The sequence below is a fragment of the Chamaea fasciata genome, unplaced genomic scaffold (assembly GCF_029207755.1).
Source record: "Chamaea fasciata isolate MVZ Bird 193981 ecotype frontalis unplaced genomic scaffold, bChaFas1.0.hap1 SCAF_29, whole genome shotgun sequence".
Lineage (NCBI taxonomy): Eukaryota > Metazoa > Chordata > Aves > Passeriformes > Sylviidae > Chamaea > Chamaea fasciata.
This window is the reverse complement of record NW_027094114.1, coordinates 3,579,017-3,592,538: the sequence shown is the minus strand read 5'-3', so window position 1 is coordinate 3,592,538 and position 13,522 is coordinate 3,579,017. Positions and strand designations below refer to the sequence as shown.

Genomic DNA, 13,522 nt, shown 5'->3' with positions numbered 1-13,522 from the left:
CGCCAGGACAGCCAGAGCCCGGCAGAGGCGAGACCGCGGCGGGAGGCCCGGGGCCGGGGGCGGGGACGGGGCAGCCCTGCCCGGGGCCGGGGGCAGGCCTATGGCATGGCCCGGCCCTGCAGGGGAGAGGGAGACTGCGAGAGGACGGGGACACCGGGACAGGGAGATTGGGAGAGGGTGCGGGACTGCGGGAGAGGGTGCGGGCCTGCGGGAGAGGGAGAGGAAAAGCAGGAGGAAGTCGCCAAAAGTCGCTTTTTCTGCTGCTGCTGCCGCTGCTGCTGCCGCTGCTGCCACTGCTGCCGCTGCTGTCGTAGCAACTGAAGCCCCGGGGCCGTTTTTCCTCGGGTCCGTTTGTCCGTTGCCCGCTCAGCCCCACGCCGAGCCCCGCGCTCCCCGGGGGCAGCCCCAGGCCTGTCCAAACACGGGAACTTTGCCCACAGGAGCCAAGACCCAGAGTCTTGACTCCTGCACTGTGGCAGAGCAATCCCCTTGGTTGCTGCTGTGCATTGTCCCTGATGAGGGTCAGACACTGTCAGAGCACGTTCCCTGAATGCAGAATTCGTACCTGGCCCAAGCACTGCACTTGTGTCTCCAGCATTGCTTTCCAATAAAAACAGGGGAAGGCAAATTGTGTGTAGCTCATGGTATTTTACAGCATCTCCAACTTGCCAAATCATAGATCTTAGAGGTGAGATCCATTTGTAGTTCCTGTGATGGAGAAGTAGTGCAAGATAGAAAAGGGGAGCATCAAAATCATTTGACAAGGACATCTTTGATTGCTTCTTTACATTTTCATTTCATTTCTTAAAAGCTCTTTCAGTTTTCCCAGAATCTTCTCCACACTCCTGTCTGCTCTTTCCAAGAACACTTCCTGGAGAACGAGGTGCAGCTTCTGTCACAAGACGTGCCACCAACTGCAGCTTCCCTTGGCTTTCCACACTGTGTGTGAAGTAGGAGTCTTGCAGCAAAGCAGGACAAATATTTGAAGAACTTGACAGCTTGTCTGTTCTTTTCCTTGTGGACTTGGGAGTTGTGCCCTTGGTAAGGTTTTCATTGTTACCGTTGTACCCTAAGAAAACAGGACGGGGTACCAGGGGAACCTGCTGGGAGTCTGTTATCATCCACCCAGCCAGGAAGAAGAGGTGGACAACTTAACCTATAAGCAGCTGGAGAATGTTTCAGGATCACCAGCCCTTGTTCTTGTAGGTGATTTTAAGCTGCCAGATATCTGCTGGGAACTTAATACCGCAGGAAAGAGGCAGTCCAGGAAGGTTTTGGAGTGTATGGAGGACAACTTTTTGTTGCAGCTGGTGAGTGAGCCCCACCAGGGGAGGGCCTATGTTCGACCTGTTGTTTGCAAATAGAGAAGGGCTGGTGGGAGATGTGGTGGTTGGAGGCTCCTTGGGACACAGTGATGATGAAATTATAGAGTTCTCGATATTTGGTGAAATCAGGAAGAACATCAAGAAGACTTTTACACTGGACTTCCAATCAGCAGACTTTGGCCTATTTACGAGACTTATTCAGGGAGTTGCTAGGGAAGCAGCCCTTAAAAACAAAGGAGTCCAGCAAAGGTGGGCGTGCTTCAAAGCAGAGATCTTGAGGGCAGAGTAACAGGCTTTCCCTGTTTGCCAAAAGATGAGCTGACGAGGCAAACATCCAGCCTGGATGGGCAAGGAGGTTTTGAAGGAACTTAGGAATAAAAAGAGGATGTATCATCTTTGGAAGGAGGGTCAGGTCAAGGAGTATTTAAGGGGATTGCTAGGGCATGTAGGAAAAGTGTTTGGGAGTCCAACGCTCAATTCAAACTTAATTTGGCAATTTTGTACAGGATATTAAAAAATGTTTTTCAAATATATTAACTGCAATAGGAAGGCCAACCTTTGTTTTGTACTGGATGTGGGAGGGAACTTAGTGTCTAGGAGGAGACAGTCAGAGAACTGCTGAGCTGCTTGGATGTTCATAGATCTATGGGCCCAGGTGGGATCCACCCCAGGGTGATGAGGGAGCTGGCAGATGAGCTTGTGAAGCCGCTCTCCATCATTTACCAACAGTCCTGGCCCACTGGTGAGATTCCAGATGACTGGAAGATGGGCAATGTGACACCCATTCACAAGAAGGGTGGGAAGGAGGATCCTGGTAATTATAGGCCAGTTAGCCTGACCTCAGTACCTGGTAAAGGTCATGGAGCAGTTTATATTGTGTCATGGCCAGGGTATCAGAGCCAGCCAGCATGGGTTTAGGAGGGGTAGGTCATGTTTGACCAGTTTTTACGTCTCCTTTCATGGCCAGGTGACCTGTGTGGTGGATGTGGGAAAGGCTGTGGATGTTGTCTGTTGGGACTTCAGCAAGGCCTTAGGCACTGTCTCCCACAGCACACTCCTGGAAAAGCTGGCAGCCCACAGCTTGGACACGAGCACTCTTTGCTGGGTTAACAACTGGCTGCATGGCCGGGCCCAGAGAGTGGTGGGGAAGGGTGCTGCATCTAGCTGGCAGCCAGTCACCAGGGGTGTTCCTCAGGGGTCTGTGCTGGGGCCAGCTCTGTTCAACATTTGTATTGACGACATGGATGGGGCTATTGAATCTCTTATTAGTAAATTTTTAGATGACACTAAGCTGGGAACATTTGTCGATCTGTTGGCAGGTAGGAGGGCTCTGCAGAGAGACCTGGAACAGTTGGATGGGTGGGGAGAGTGCAACAAGGTGAAGTTTATTAAGTCCAAGTGCTGAGTCCTGCATTTTGGCCACAATAACCCCTGCAGTTCTCTAGGCTGGGGACGGTGTGGCTGGACAGTGCCCAGGCAGAAAGGGCCCTGGGGGTTCTGGTTGACAGGAAACTGAACATGAGGCAGCAGTGTGCCCAGGTGGCCAAGAAGGCAAATGGCATCTGGCCTGGATCAGGAATGGTGTGGCCAGCAGGAGCAGGGAGGTCATTCTTCTCCTGTACTTGGCACTGGTGAGGCCACACCTCGAGTGCTGTGTCCAGTTCTGGGCCCTCAGTTAAGAATAACCTTGAGATGCTTAAATGTGTCCAGAAGAGGCAACAAGGCTGGTGAGGGGCTTGGAACACAACTCCTGTGAGGAACAACTGATGGAGCTGGGGTTGTTTAGCCTGGGGAAAAAAGGAGACTCAGAGGTGACCTTATCACTCTCTACAACTCACTGAAAGGTGTTTGTAGTCAGGTGGGGCTTGGTCTCTTTCTCCAGGCAGCCAAAGACAGAACGAGAGGACAGAGTCTTAAGGCTGCACAAAGGGAAATATAGGTTGGAAATTAGGAAAAAGATTTTTATGGAAAGGGTGATAAAGTTCTGGATTGATCTGACTGGAGAGGTGGTGGCATCACCATCTCTGGATGTGTTTTAAAAAAGACTGTATGTGGCACTAGGTGCCATGGCTTAGGTGAGGTGTTGGGACATGGGTTGAACTCAATGATCTTGGAGGTCTCTTCCAATCTAGTCATTTTGTCATTCTGTAATTCTGTAAAGGTTTCCAGGTCAAATGGTCTAAGTCAATGAAGCTACTGCTATGATAAGAGTTTTATTTTGAGTTGGATGTTTTATTAAATGGTTTTCCAAGTTCCTTGATTTTCTATATTTTGCCAGTAGAGCTGTGTGTTGCTTTGACCGCTTAGCTCAGTTGGTTAAAGTATGGTGCTAATATCACCGAGGTTTAGGGTTCCATCCCTCTATGGGCCATTAACTTCAGAATTGGACTTATGATCCTTGACTGTTCCTTGCAAATAAGAATATTCTGTGCATCTGTTCATCCTGAGACTATCTGGTTGGCATTTCTCCTTGTGCACCAAACTCGAGTACAAGAACCTTTGGGTACCCCCATTATTTCAGCGTTCTGGGGTGTTACAGCCCCGCAGGCTCATTATGGCCTCTTGTTTCCATGAGGCCCTGCTGTGTCACACTGGCCTTCAGTGCCATGAGGATCGGGAGTGTCACACAGGTTTGTGACATTTGTCCTTGCTGCCCCTCCCATCCCACTGCCCCACAGCCAGCCCCGAGCCACCCGGGAGGGACAGGCCCTGCGCTGCCAGGCCTGGGCTCAGGGCTTGGCCTTTCTGCTCCCTCCAACCAGCTCAGGCCTTGCTCAGCATTGCAGTTCCCTGCTCACAGCCTGCGGCTCCCTGCAATCCTGGCCTCAAGGATCTGCTCTCAGCAGTCCCTGGGGAGCCTTTGGCACTCCCTGCCCTCAGTGGGGCCCAGGGATGCTCCAAGGGTCTTGGAGTTTTGCTTCTGCTTCCTTGAGCAGCTTCTTCAACCTTCTCTCAGTGCCTGGAGCTTGTGGACTCAGCCCCAAATCCAGCATGGGGCTGATTCAAATCCAGAAAGCAGTCACGACCTCCTTTTCTCCCTTCACTTCTCTTCGTCTCCAGGGCTTGTGCAGCTGCTTGGAGCCAGTTTAGAGTTCTCTTATGGAGGAAAATTTCAAAGTGCATCTCCTGGTTTTTTTTTTCTAATCAAGGGTGCTTTTTTTTTTATTTTTCAGTCCATTGAAGAGGTGAAAGAAACATTCCCCAAGTGATCTTAATGCTGATTGTCTCCTTAGGAGGTCTGGGCATGGAGAATGAGCCCCTTGCAGGCTGACCCTGTTTGGACAACCTACTCCTCACCTCAACCTCACCGTGTCTGAAATCATCCACCAAAAACTGACATCTGAAATAATTTTTGTAAATTATGATTTTTTCTTTTTTTAAAAAAATTATAAGGGAATTATAATAATATTTATAAATATATAAAATAATATTATATATGTTTTTACTTAAGTTTTACATTTATTTAAAAAAATTGATACATTTTTAGCAACCAAAAAAATTATTGATGATTGGTTCTAAATAACACTTCCCTTCATTAATTCATTGACAACATCTGGCTATTGATTCCTCCCTCTTTATGCTAATTAGTCCTATTTTTACTCCTTTTGTCATCTTCTTTATCGTTTTCTCAGACAGGGTAAAATGGGCCACTTTGGGGTCCACGGAGACATTTCTGGGGCACATTTGGGGCAGTTCTAAACCTGGGGATGGAATCTGAAGAAAGTTTGGGGGTCTGAAGTACATCTGGGGGAGCCGGGTGGGCCCTTCTGGGTCCGGGCGGGCACTTGGGGGGCCCTGAGGGGACTCTCTGGGGCGCGGGGAATGATGGGAGTTGTAGGCGCGGGTAGAACACGGTGTAACGGGGCCGCGGAGTATCACGGGAGTTCGAGGCACAGCTCCAATGGCTGTCGGTGGGGCGCGGGGCATGACAGGAGATTGAGTCACGGCTGGAATAGGGCTCTGTGTGCGCCGCGGAGCATGCTGGGAGCTGTAGTCCTGGGAGTGCATAAAGCGGAGCTGTGGCGGGTCCGGGAAGGCGCTTGGCGGACACTTCTGCGTCTGAGTCGCGGCTTGAGGCCCTCGGGGGAAACGTGTGCGGTTCGGGAGGAATTGGGGGGAACTTGAGGAGCTCGAACCGGGCGCTTTAGGACACGGGGCACAGCAAAAATTTTCGGCGCGAAACTGTGTTCGGCAGAGCTCTGAGAGCACGGGGGATGATCGGAGATGAATTCCCAGAAGTGGCTCTAACGGGCATCTCTGGGGTTGGGAGCATTCAGGGGAGTCGGGGACGATTTTGGGGGGTTCCAAATAAATACTGAGGGGGCACTTAGGGATCCTGGAGGGTCTGGGGGAAACGTAGGGTACACATGGGGGGGAGAGGGGATACGGGGGCGGGGTTCTGTGGAGCGCGGGGCATGACGGGCAGTGTAGTCCGGGGTGCAATAGGGCTCAATTGGGCCGCGGTGCATGATGGGAGTTAAAGGCAAAACCGAAACGTGGCACCGACACCAGGCAACGCCCCGAGGCCCTGGTTTCCTGGCACTGATTGGGTGCTGGCGGTGACGGGCGGGAGCCTCGGCAAATGGGAGTTTGCAGAGGCGGAAACAGCCGATTCAACCCCTCTAGTCCTTCACAGTACAGCCCAGTTCATCCCCAGTACAGCCCCGTTCTACCCCAGTGCCCATTCAGTCCGCCCCTTTACAGCCCATTTCATCACCAGTACAGCCCAGTCCCTCCCAATACACCTGAGTTCACTCCCATTCCCTTCCAATTCCCCCCAGTATCTTCCATAGCACGCCCCAGTATTCCCCAGTCTTCCCCACACTGTTGCCATTGTCCCCAGTTTGTCCCAATGTGTCCATGGCCACAGCCCCTTGCAGTGGCCCAGGGCAGCTTGGGATGCTGATCCACCCTCACAGCCGGCCCAGGGCAGGGCTGGAGTGGTTTTGGTGGCCCCTTGGGCTGGCACACACTTGAGTAGGTGTGTTTTCAGTGGGGAAAATTAAGAGTTTTACATTGCTTCAAAAATAGAAAACCCCTTTTTTGCCTGAGTGCAGGCAGCTCTCTGAGCAAAGCAGGTCCCAGGTGAGTGAGGACAGGCAGGAGGGGCTTGGGGAATGTTATCCACACTGGGTCAGACCTCAAGGCACAGCTTCTCTGACCAGGCCTTCTGAGGAGAGGCCCTGGATCAATATCAATCACAGAATGCTGCAATCACCTCTCCTCTAAAGGGAACAGTAATAAAACACACTCTTTATAACAGGAATGTGAATTTCTTAGAAGCTTTTTGAAATCTTTCTCCATAACTGCAGTACAAAGCCTTCCTAATGAACTGCACCAGAGCAGAGGGAAATCAAGGCAGAGCCGTGGTTTGTCAGGACTTGCTTGATCCCAAAGAGCCCCGTGGTGCATTTGGTGCTGAGCCCTCAGGGCCTGAGAGGAGATGGCACAAACCTTTCCAGGAGTCCAAGTCAGAGGAAAAACCCAACGTGTCTCAAAGCATTCCTGGGTCCCACTGAGGTCCATCCCCAACACAGGCTCTTCATGGACTCCTTGGAGGAGAGAACTGGAGTGCACAGAAACCTCTCAGAGACTGAGTGTGGGAAGGAAAACCCTAAGTACCTTAAAAGACATTGAGTATCTCAGAGCATTAATGAGCCCCATGAGTGTCAGTACAAAGCCTCTCTAGGGACTAATTACAGCAGATAATTGGAGGCCATGGCTGCACAAACCTCTCAGAGTGATTCAGTGTCAAAAAGTAGTACTTTAATGACAGTTGAGTAACTTGAGGCATTAATGAGCCCCACTGAGTGTTGTTAGTGACAAAACATCTCAAGGGACAGCAGATAATTGGAGGCCGTGATTGCACAAACCCCTCAGAGACTCCCAGGCAAAAGCAAAACCCAAAGTGCTTTGAAAAACCTGCAGTCCCTGGGAGCACTGAGGAGCCCCCCAGGGCCATTCCTGACCAAGGCTCCCCAGGGACTGGTCCCAGCAGATCCCTGGGGCCACTGGGGTGTGGGGGGATGCTGAGGGCAGGACAAGGGGGTGACAGTGCCCAGCCTTGCTGGGGCTGTGCCAGGAGGCCCCAGGGCGGCAGGACAAGGTGGTGACAGTGCCCAGCCTTGCTGGGGCTGTGCCAGGAGGCCCCAGGGCCTCAGGACAAGGTGTCCCCTCCCAGCCCTTGGTGGCACAGACCCTGCTGTGCCCCAGGGCACCAAGACTTGGCTTCTCCTGGGCACTGCCAGGCCTGCCGGGCCCTTGGCCACATCCAGCACAGCTTGTCCTGCGCTGTCCCACAGCTGCTGCTGTGTCCCTGCAGGCTGCACACTCCCATCTCGCTGCCCTCCTGGCTCTGCCCTGCATTTCCCTTTCTCTTCTCCCTGATATCCTGGGATGGAATGTGTGAGAATGGTTCAAAGCTGTACCAGGGAGGGTTTAGACTGCACAGGAGAAAGTCTTTCTTTACTGGGAGGGTGACTTTGGGGTTTCAAACTTTGGGGTTTCAAAGCAGGGCTGATGGCTGTCCCAGGAAAGGAGCTGGGACAAGGTGGCCATCGCTCAGGAGCTGTAATTTGGATTGTCACTTGCCACTGTTCCCCTGAGCTCTTCTCTGTTCCAGAGATGGGCCCTTAATGAGCTGGTGGCTCTCCTGAGATGGGCCCGGGAGCAGCCCGGGCAGAGAATGAACTGAGTTTGTCCTGCTGCCATTGTTGGTGCCCTGTCTGGGAGTGCAGATGAGTCTCTTCTCTCTTAACCTGACACAACCCAGCAGGAGCATCAATCTCCTGAGGCAGCCGTGTTTGGAGGCTGCACACACAGGCACTGGTTTTGTGTAACAGATGATACCAGATCCTTGGGATGGCTTTCCAGAAATGCACCATGCTTAGAGGAAAGGCTTTGTTCTTGGCCTGGCAGTGGATTGGTTCAGGGCCAGGATCACAGATTTGTTCCCAAGGCTGCAGATGAATGGATTTAGGAATGGGAACAGGACTGTGTTCAGCAGAGCTCCAGTTCTGTTGGTCCTCAAGAAAACATCTTCTGCAGGACACGTGCAGAGAGCAATGCAGCTCCCACGGGCAATGGATAAGGTGATGGGATGGGAAGAACACGTGGTCAAAGCTTTCTTCCTCCCAGAGGCAGCTGGAAGATGCAGAACACAGAAAAGGACGCAGATGTCAAATGCCAGAGTCAAACATAAGGAGCCCAGCATGACACACGGTAAGAAGACAGAGTCTCTTTCCCAAAGCAGGCTGGTGTCAGAGCAGGACAGTTTGAACAAGGGGGAGTTGTCACAGAGGAAATGGGGGATCTTGGAGCCACAGAAAGACAGCTCAGAGAGGAAGAGCAGCGGTAGCTCAGCAGGACAAAGCCGAGGACCCAAGCAGCAACACCCAGGTGGACACAGAGCTGAGGCTTTGTGATGTCAGCTTAGAGCAAAGGGTGGCAGATGGCAACACAGCGGTCAAAGGACATGACAACCAGGGAAAAACTCTGTGCAGCCCAGGGCAAAATAAAAATAGTTTTGAGCAAACCAGCTGCCTAGTGAGAGTGTTCTGACCAGAACTCAGCATCACAAACCATTTGATGCTTGTGGAGGATGTAAACCAGATTTCCGGGAAGGCCAGGCTGCAGATGAAAACGTCCATGGGGGTTTGCAGGTGGTGATCCACACACAGGAGGAAAAGGATGGTTTCATTCCCCATCACTGTTGTCAGGTACATGAGCAGAAGGACCTGAGATAAAAACATCCGCAGTCTTGGATCATGCTCTGGGAAACCCTCTAGGATGAACTCAGTAACTGCTGTTGCATTTTCTGGTGCTGAATTCCTGCTCATCTTGCTGAGACAGGAACATGGCAAAAACAAGGGCGATAATTTCACAGTCTGGACAAACATTTCTATCCTTCCTTCTCTGCTTCTTTCTTTTCCTGCAGTCTTGCCATACAGCACAGAGATTGTGCTTCAAACAATCCTCACACCCTGATTGTTCTGTTTCCCATTTCAGGAAAAAACCTTAGAGATTTTGTTGTCTTTTGTCCACCTTTTCCAAACACTCCCAAAGAATTCTTTCACTGGAACGGATGATTCTAAAGAGGCTGTTGGCCATTTCCCCCCATTCCTGGGAAATTCCCAGCTCAGTCAGACCTACTGTAAACCCGTACTACAAATATTGCAGACCACAGAACCCTGCCTTGTATTGGAAATCTTCTAGGGACAAAGGAGGTTGGGACAGGAAGGAAAAGAAGCTGTTTGCCAACTCCACAGACACAAATGGTGAGAGAGTCATAGGTGTTTCTCGGGGTGGGGGGATGGTGTCAGCTGTGGATCAGCAATTATGGGCTGCTGGTAAAGCCTCTGTGTGAGCTCCTGAAGGCAACTCAGCAGGACTTTACAGTCTGGACTGGTGATTCCTGGGCTGCCTTTTCACAGCTCCAGGGCCCCCTCCTGCAGGCCCTGCTTTGGGGCTCCCAGACCCCCTGGACCCGTTTGATCTGTTTCCCTGGGAGAGACAAAACCCAGCACTGGCAGTGCTGTCACAGTTCCTGGGGACCAGAGCATGGCTGGGGCCAACTTTTCACAGCAACCAGACAGTGTCAGCCAGGGCCGTCTGGACTCTCGGAGGGCAGTAGCAGCTGCTCTTCTCCTGATCCAGGAAGCTCAAGAACTGATTTTGGGACAGAGTATTGTAGTTTAAAAATTTTTACAATGCACAGCTCAAGATAACACCTCCTGCGGATCTGAAGAAATCTGGACCAAACTTTCTTCATGGTTCCCCAGTTGGACTTGGTTAAAAGATCTGTTTATAATGATCACCAGAATAATTGCTGTATGGTTTTAGCTTGCATCAAGATTCACTCTTATAGTGCCCTACAGTATAAAATGAAATAGAGATATTGAGAGATCAGTGCCCATAAGGAACTGAGCCTCAAGAAAGAGGAGATTTCATGAGGACACTAGAACAGAACAGCACAACCTTGGAGAAACAGATAAAGGATGTAACTCACACAAAACACCAGCAGGATGTCTGCTCAGCTGTGCAAGGCTGTCAAAGCACAAGTTATACAAAACAATCCTATTGCCCTTACACAGGGGTCGAGGAACAGCCACCTGAAAAGGACACCAGGTGTTGGAGGTAGACTCCAAAGAACCACATAAGGACTTCAGATAAGGGTAGCAATTATGTAAAGCAATACATATCCATCAAGTAAGCAGGGATAGCTCATGAATATCTAATCAGTGTGTCTGATAAAAACTGTTCACATAACATTTGGGCACTCAATTAGAGGAAGTGTCCTCTGTGTGACCAGCACTGCAATAAAGAATGGCTGCTTTCTGAAAATCAGAGTTGTGTTAAAAAGTTCTGTCTGGCCAATTTTGGTATCAAGGCACATGCTCATATGAAGATGGGACTATTTAGGATCAACAGGCTCAGGCTCCCCTGTTTTTCTGCCTTGTAGGTACACACAGCTATCAGTAGAGACTGATGATGATGAAGCCCTGCAGTGTCAGAGGGGCATCCCTGATTCCATGTGGCTCTGAAGTGTCACAGAGGCCCCTGGGCACCAAGAGTGTCAGGAGTGTCACGTGGGGCCCTTTGCTCCACGAGGCCCTGCAGCATCGCAAGGGTCTGTTGGTTCTAAGAGGTCCCACAATGTCACAATTGCCCCTTGGTTCCGTGTGTCCCCAGTGTCACAATGGTCTTTGGGCACCACGAGGCCCTGCAGTGTCACAGGGCCACCTTGGTCTCATGTGTCATTCACACAATGGGAACAGCGCTGGTGAGTTCTCATCATCTCATTCCCCTTTCTCCAGAGAAGGTCAAGGCCATTCTTGTCTGCTCTCTCCTGGTAGGACAGCTGTGAGGAAAAACACCTCTGTCTCTCTTAGCTGCTAAAAAACCTGTCTAAGAGGTTTACAGAGTAGAAACAAGCAGGTGTATGAGCCTCTGAGTACATTTATATTTCCTAAACGTGCTCTGTGCTTTGTCAAGTAATGGTGCCATCTGCTAGAGGGCAATGGCACTCGTGCCTGCAAAACCCCTTGTGACTGCACAGGAGATGCTCCCCAGACTGGGCTGCTTTCCTGCTGTGGGGTGACAAACACAGGCAAGAAAGGCAGAGGAGAGAGAGCTGTCAGGGAGAGACATTTGCAAGGGCCCTGTCCAAGGCAGGTGAGATGAAAATCACTGTGTGTTGGGAGTTGGGTTTGTTCCTTCTTTCTCTGGGGAATTTTTTCCCCACGGGTTGCCAAGGGGACCGGGTGTTGGATACTTGAGAGTGCTTGGCTGAAACAAAGAGATGGACAAAAGGTGGAAGGGGGAGATAACGCAGGTAAAAGACACAGCTTGAGGCAGCTGCGTACTTTTCTGCTTCCGGCGTTCGGGAGACGCGTGTCTGCCGCTCCTCGAGGATCTCAGCCGCCGCAAAGCCCGCCGAGCAGAAGCTGGGCCGCTATTCTGCCTCGTCTTCAGCTTCTTCGGCGCTGCTCCTCTTGCTGCAGCGTGACCCTGCACTCCCTGCGCTGCTGGGACATCCTGCCCCTGCCTGCCGGGACACCCTGCCATCCCAGCTACCAGCCCGGGACTTTTCCACTGTTCCAGCTTGGTGCTCTGAGGATCCTGCAGGGACACCGAAACCAAACTGCCCTGGGTTTTGTGAAACAAAGCCCTCAAGGTTCTTGGTACTGTTGTCGTTTGTCATTAATGCTGTAGTTGTTTGGTGGGGGGGGAGTTTTTTTTGTGTTTGTTTGCTTTGTATTACATACTAGTAAAGAACTGCTATTCCTATTTCCCAAATCTTTGCCAAAGAGCCTCTGATTGTAATTTTACCTAGCAGATACCTGTCTTCCTAAACCAAGACAGATTTTGGCGCCCAAGTGTGGGGCTTGAGGGCACTGAGAAAAGAAAAGGGAAGAGAAATAGCAGTTCTTAACTAACCTAGTACTTTCTTTTGTGTGCGTTGGATATAAAAACCTCATTAGGCTGCATCATGTGGTCTAACTTAGCCTGGTTTGGGTGGCATGTGGTTGTGGCTGTATTCCTTCCATTTGCAGGCCCTTATCTAAACATGGGCCCTATAACTAAGGCTACTGTGACTGTCATCCAGTTTATTTTATGGCTTAATAAGGTGAAGAACTCATGGATTTTTAATTTCCTCTGGAAGGCAGGCACATGGATTCAGGGCTATCGTACACTAACTGTGTGTTTTTGGAGTTACTTTAACAATGGTACCTACTGTGAGGAAATGACACCGGGGGAAGTTTCTTTTTCCCAACCCTTTACCCATCTCTTTGGGTCTGCCCCACCAGTTTTTGAAGGGTTTAAATCCTCTCTGAATGCTAATGATATCATACAATGGCTGGTGCTGCTAATATGCGTATTCTGTTTAGCATTCAGAGATAAGGGAAGATTGACCTGGATAACCACCCTGATACCTACCCCACAGAATAGGGATGATACCCCAGAGCCTGACTCTGCCCCACAGCCTGCCTCAGAAAGGACCCACCCGGATTGGGTTGAGGCTCTGGTAAAAGAGATACATGAGATGGGCCAGATGCTGAGGGAGTACATTTCCCCAGCTCATGAAAAACCCTCCCCCTGCCCCGAGAAGGCAGAGACTGATGGTGCAGCAGTGGAACCCACAGATGTTACAACTGTCCAGGTTCCAGCTGAACCACAAGGGCAGCCACAGCCAGCAGCAGTCGCCCCTGTGGAAACAAGGAAGTGTAAAGTGAAATCGTCAGATCCTGATATTAAGGGTAAGAAAGGAGGGTCCTCACAGCCCACAGAAGAGCCACAGGTTGAGATCATCACTGAGTCCCTGACATATGAAAGTCTACGTAATCTGCAAAAAGATAATGCACGACGAGGACGTGAGGCTTATACAGCCTGGCTACTTCGAGTCTGGGACCTTATGGGTACAGGTGTGCAACTGGATAGTGCTGAAGCAAGGAATTTGGGACCCTTGACCCAGGACTCAGGTATAAATCAGGTATTTGTAAGAGAGCAAAGGCCCCTTCCCCTTTGGGAACGACTTCTAATGAGTGTGAGAGAGAGATTTGTCCACAGAGACAGAATGCAAGAGCACAACAATAGAATGCGATGGAAGACCCTTGAGGAAGGAATCCAACAGTTGAGAGAAGTGGCAGTATTGGAAGTACTTTTTGGGAGGACCGGACAGCATGATAATGACCCCG

General features: G+C 50.8%; 1 pseudogene; it reads right to left on the bottom strand.

Moving 5' to 3' along the window:
• Nucleotides 1–8,211: 8,211 nt before the first annotated feature.
• On the bottom strand, nt 8,212–9,163 carry LOC136302478 (olfactory receptor 6E1-like; annotated as a pseudogene).
• Nucleotides 9,164–13,522: the final 4,359 nt, after the last annotated feature.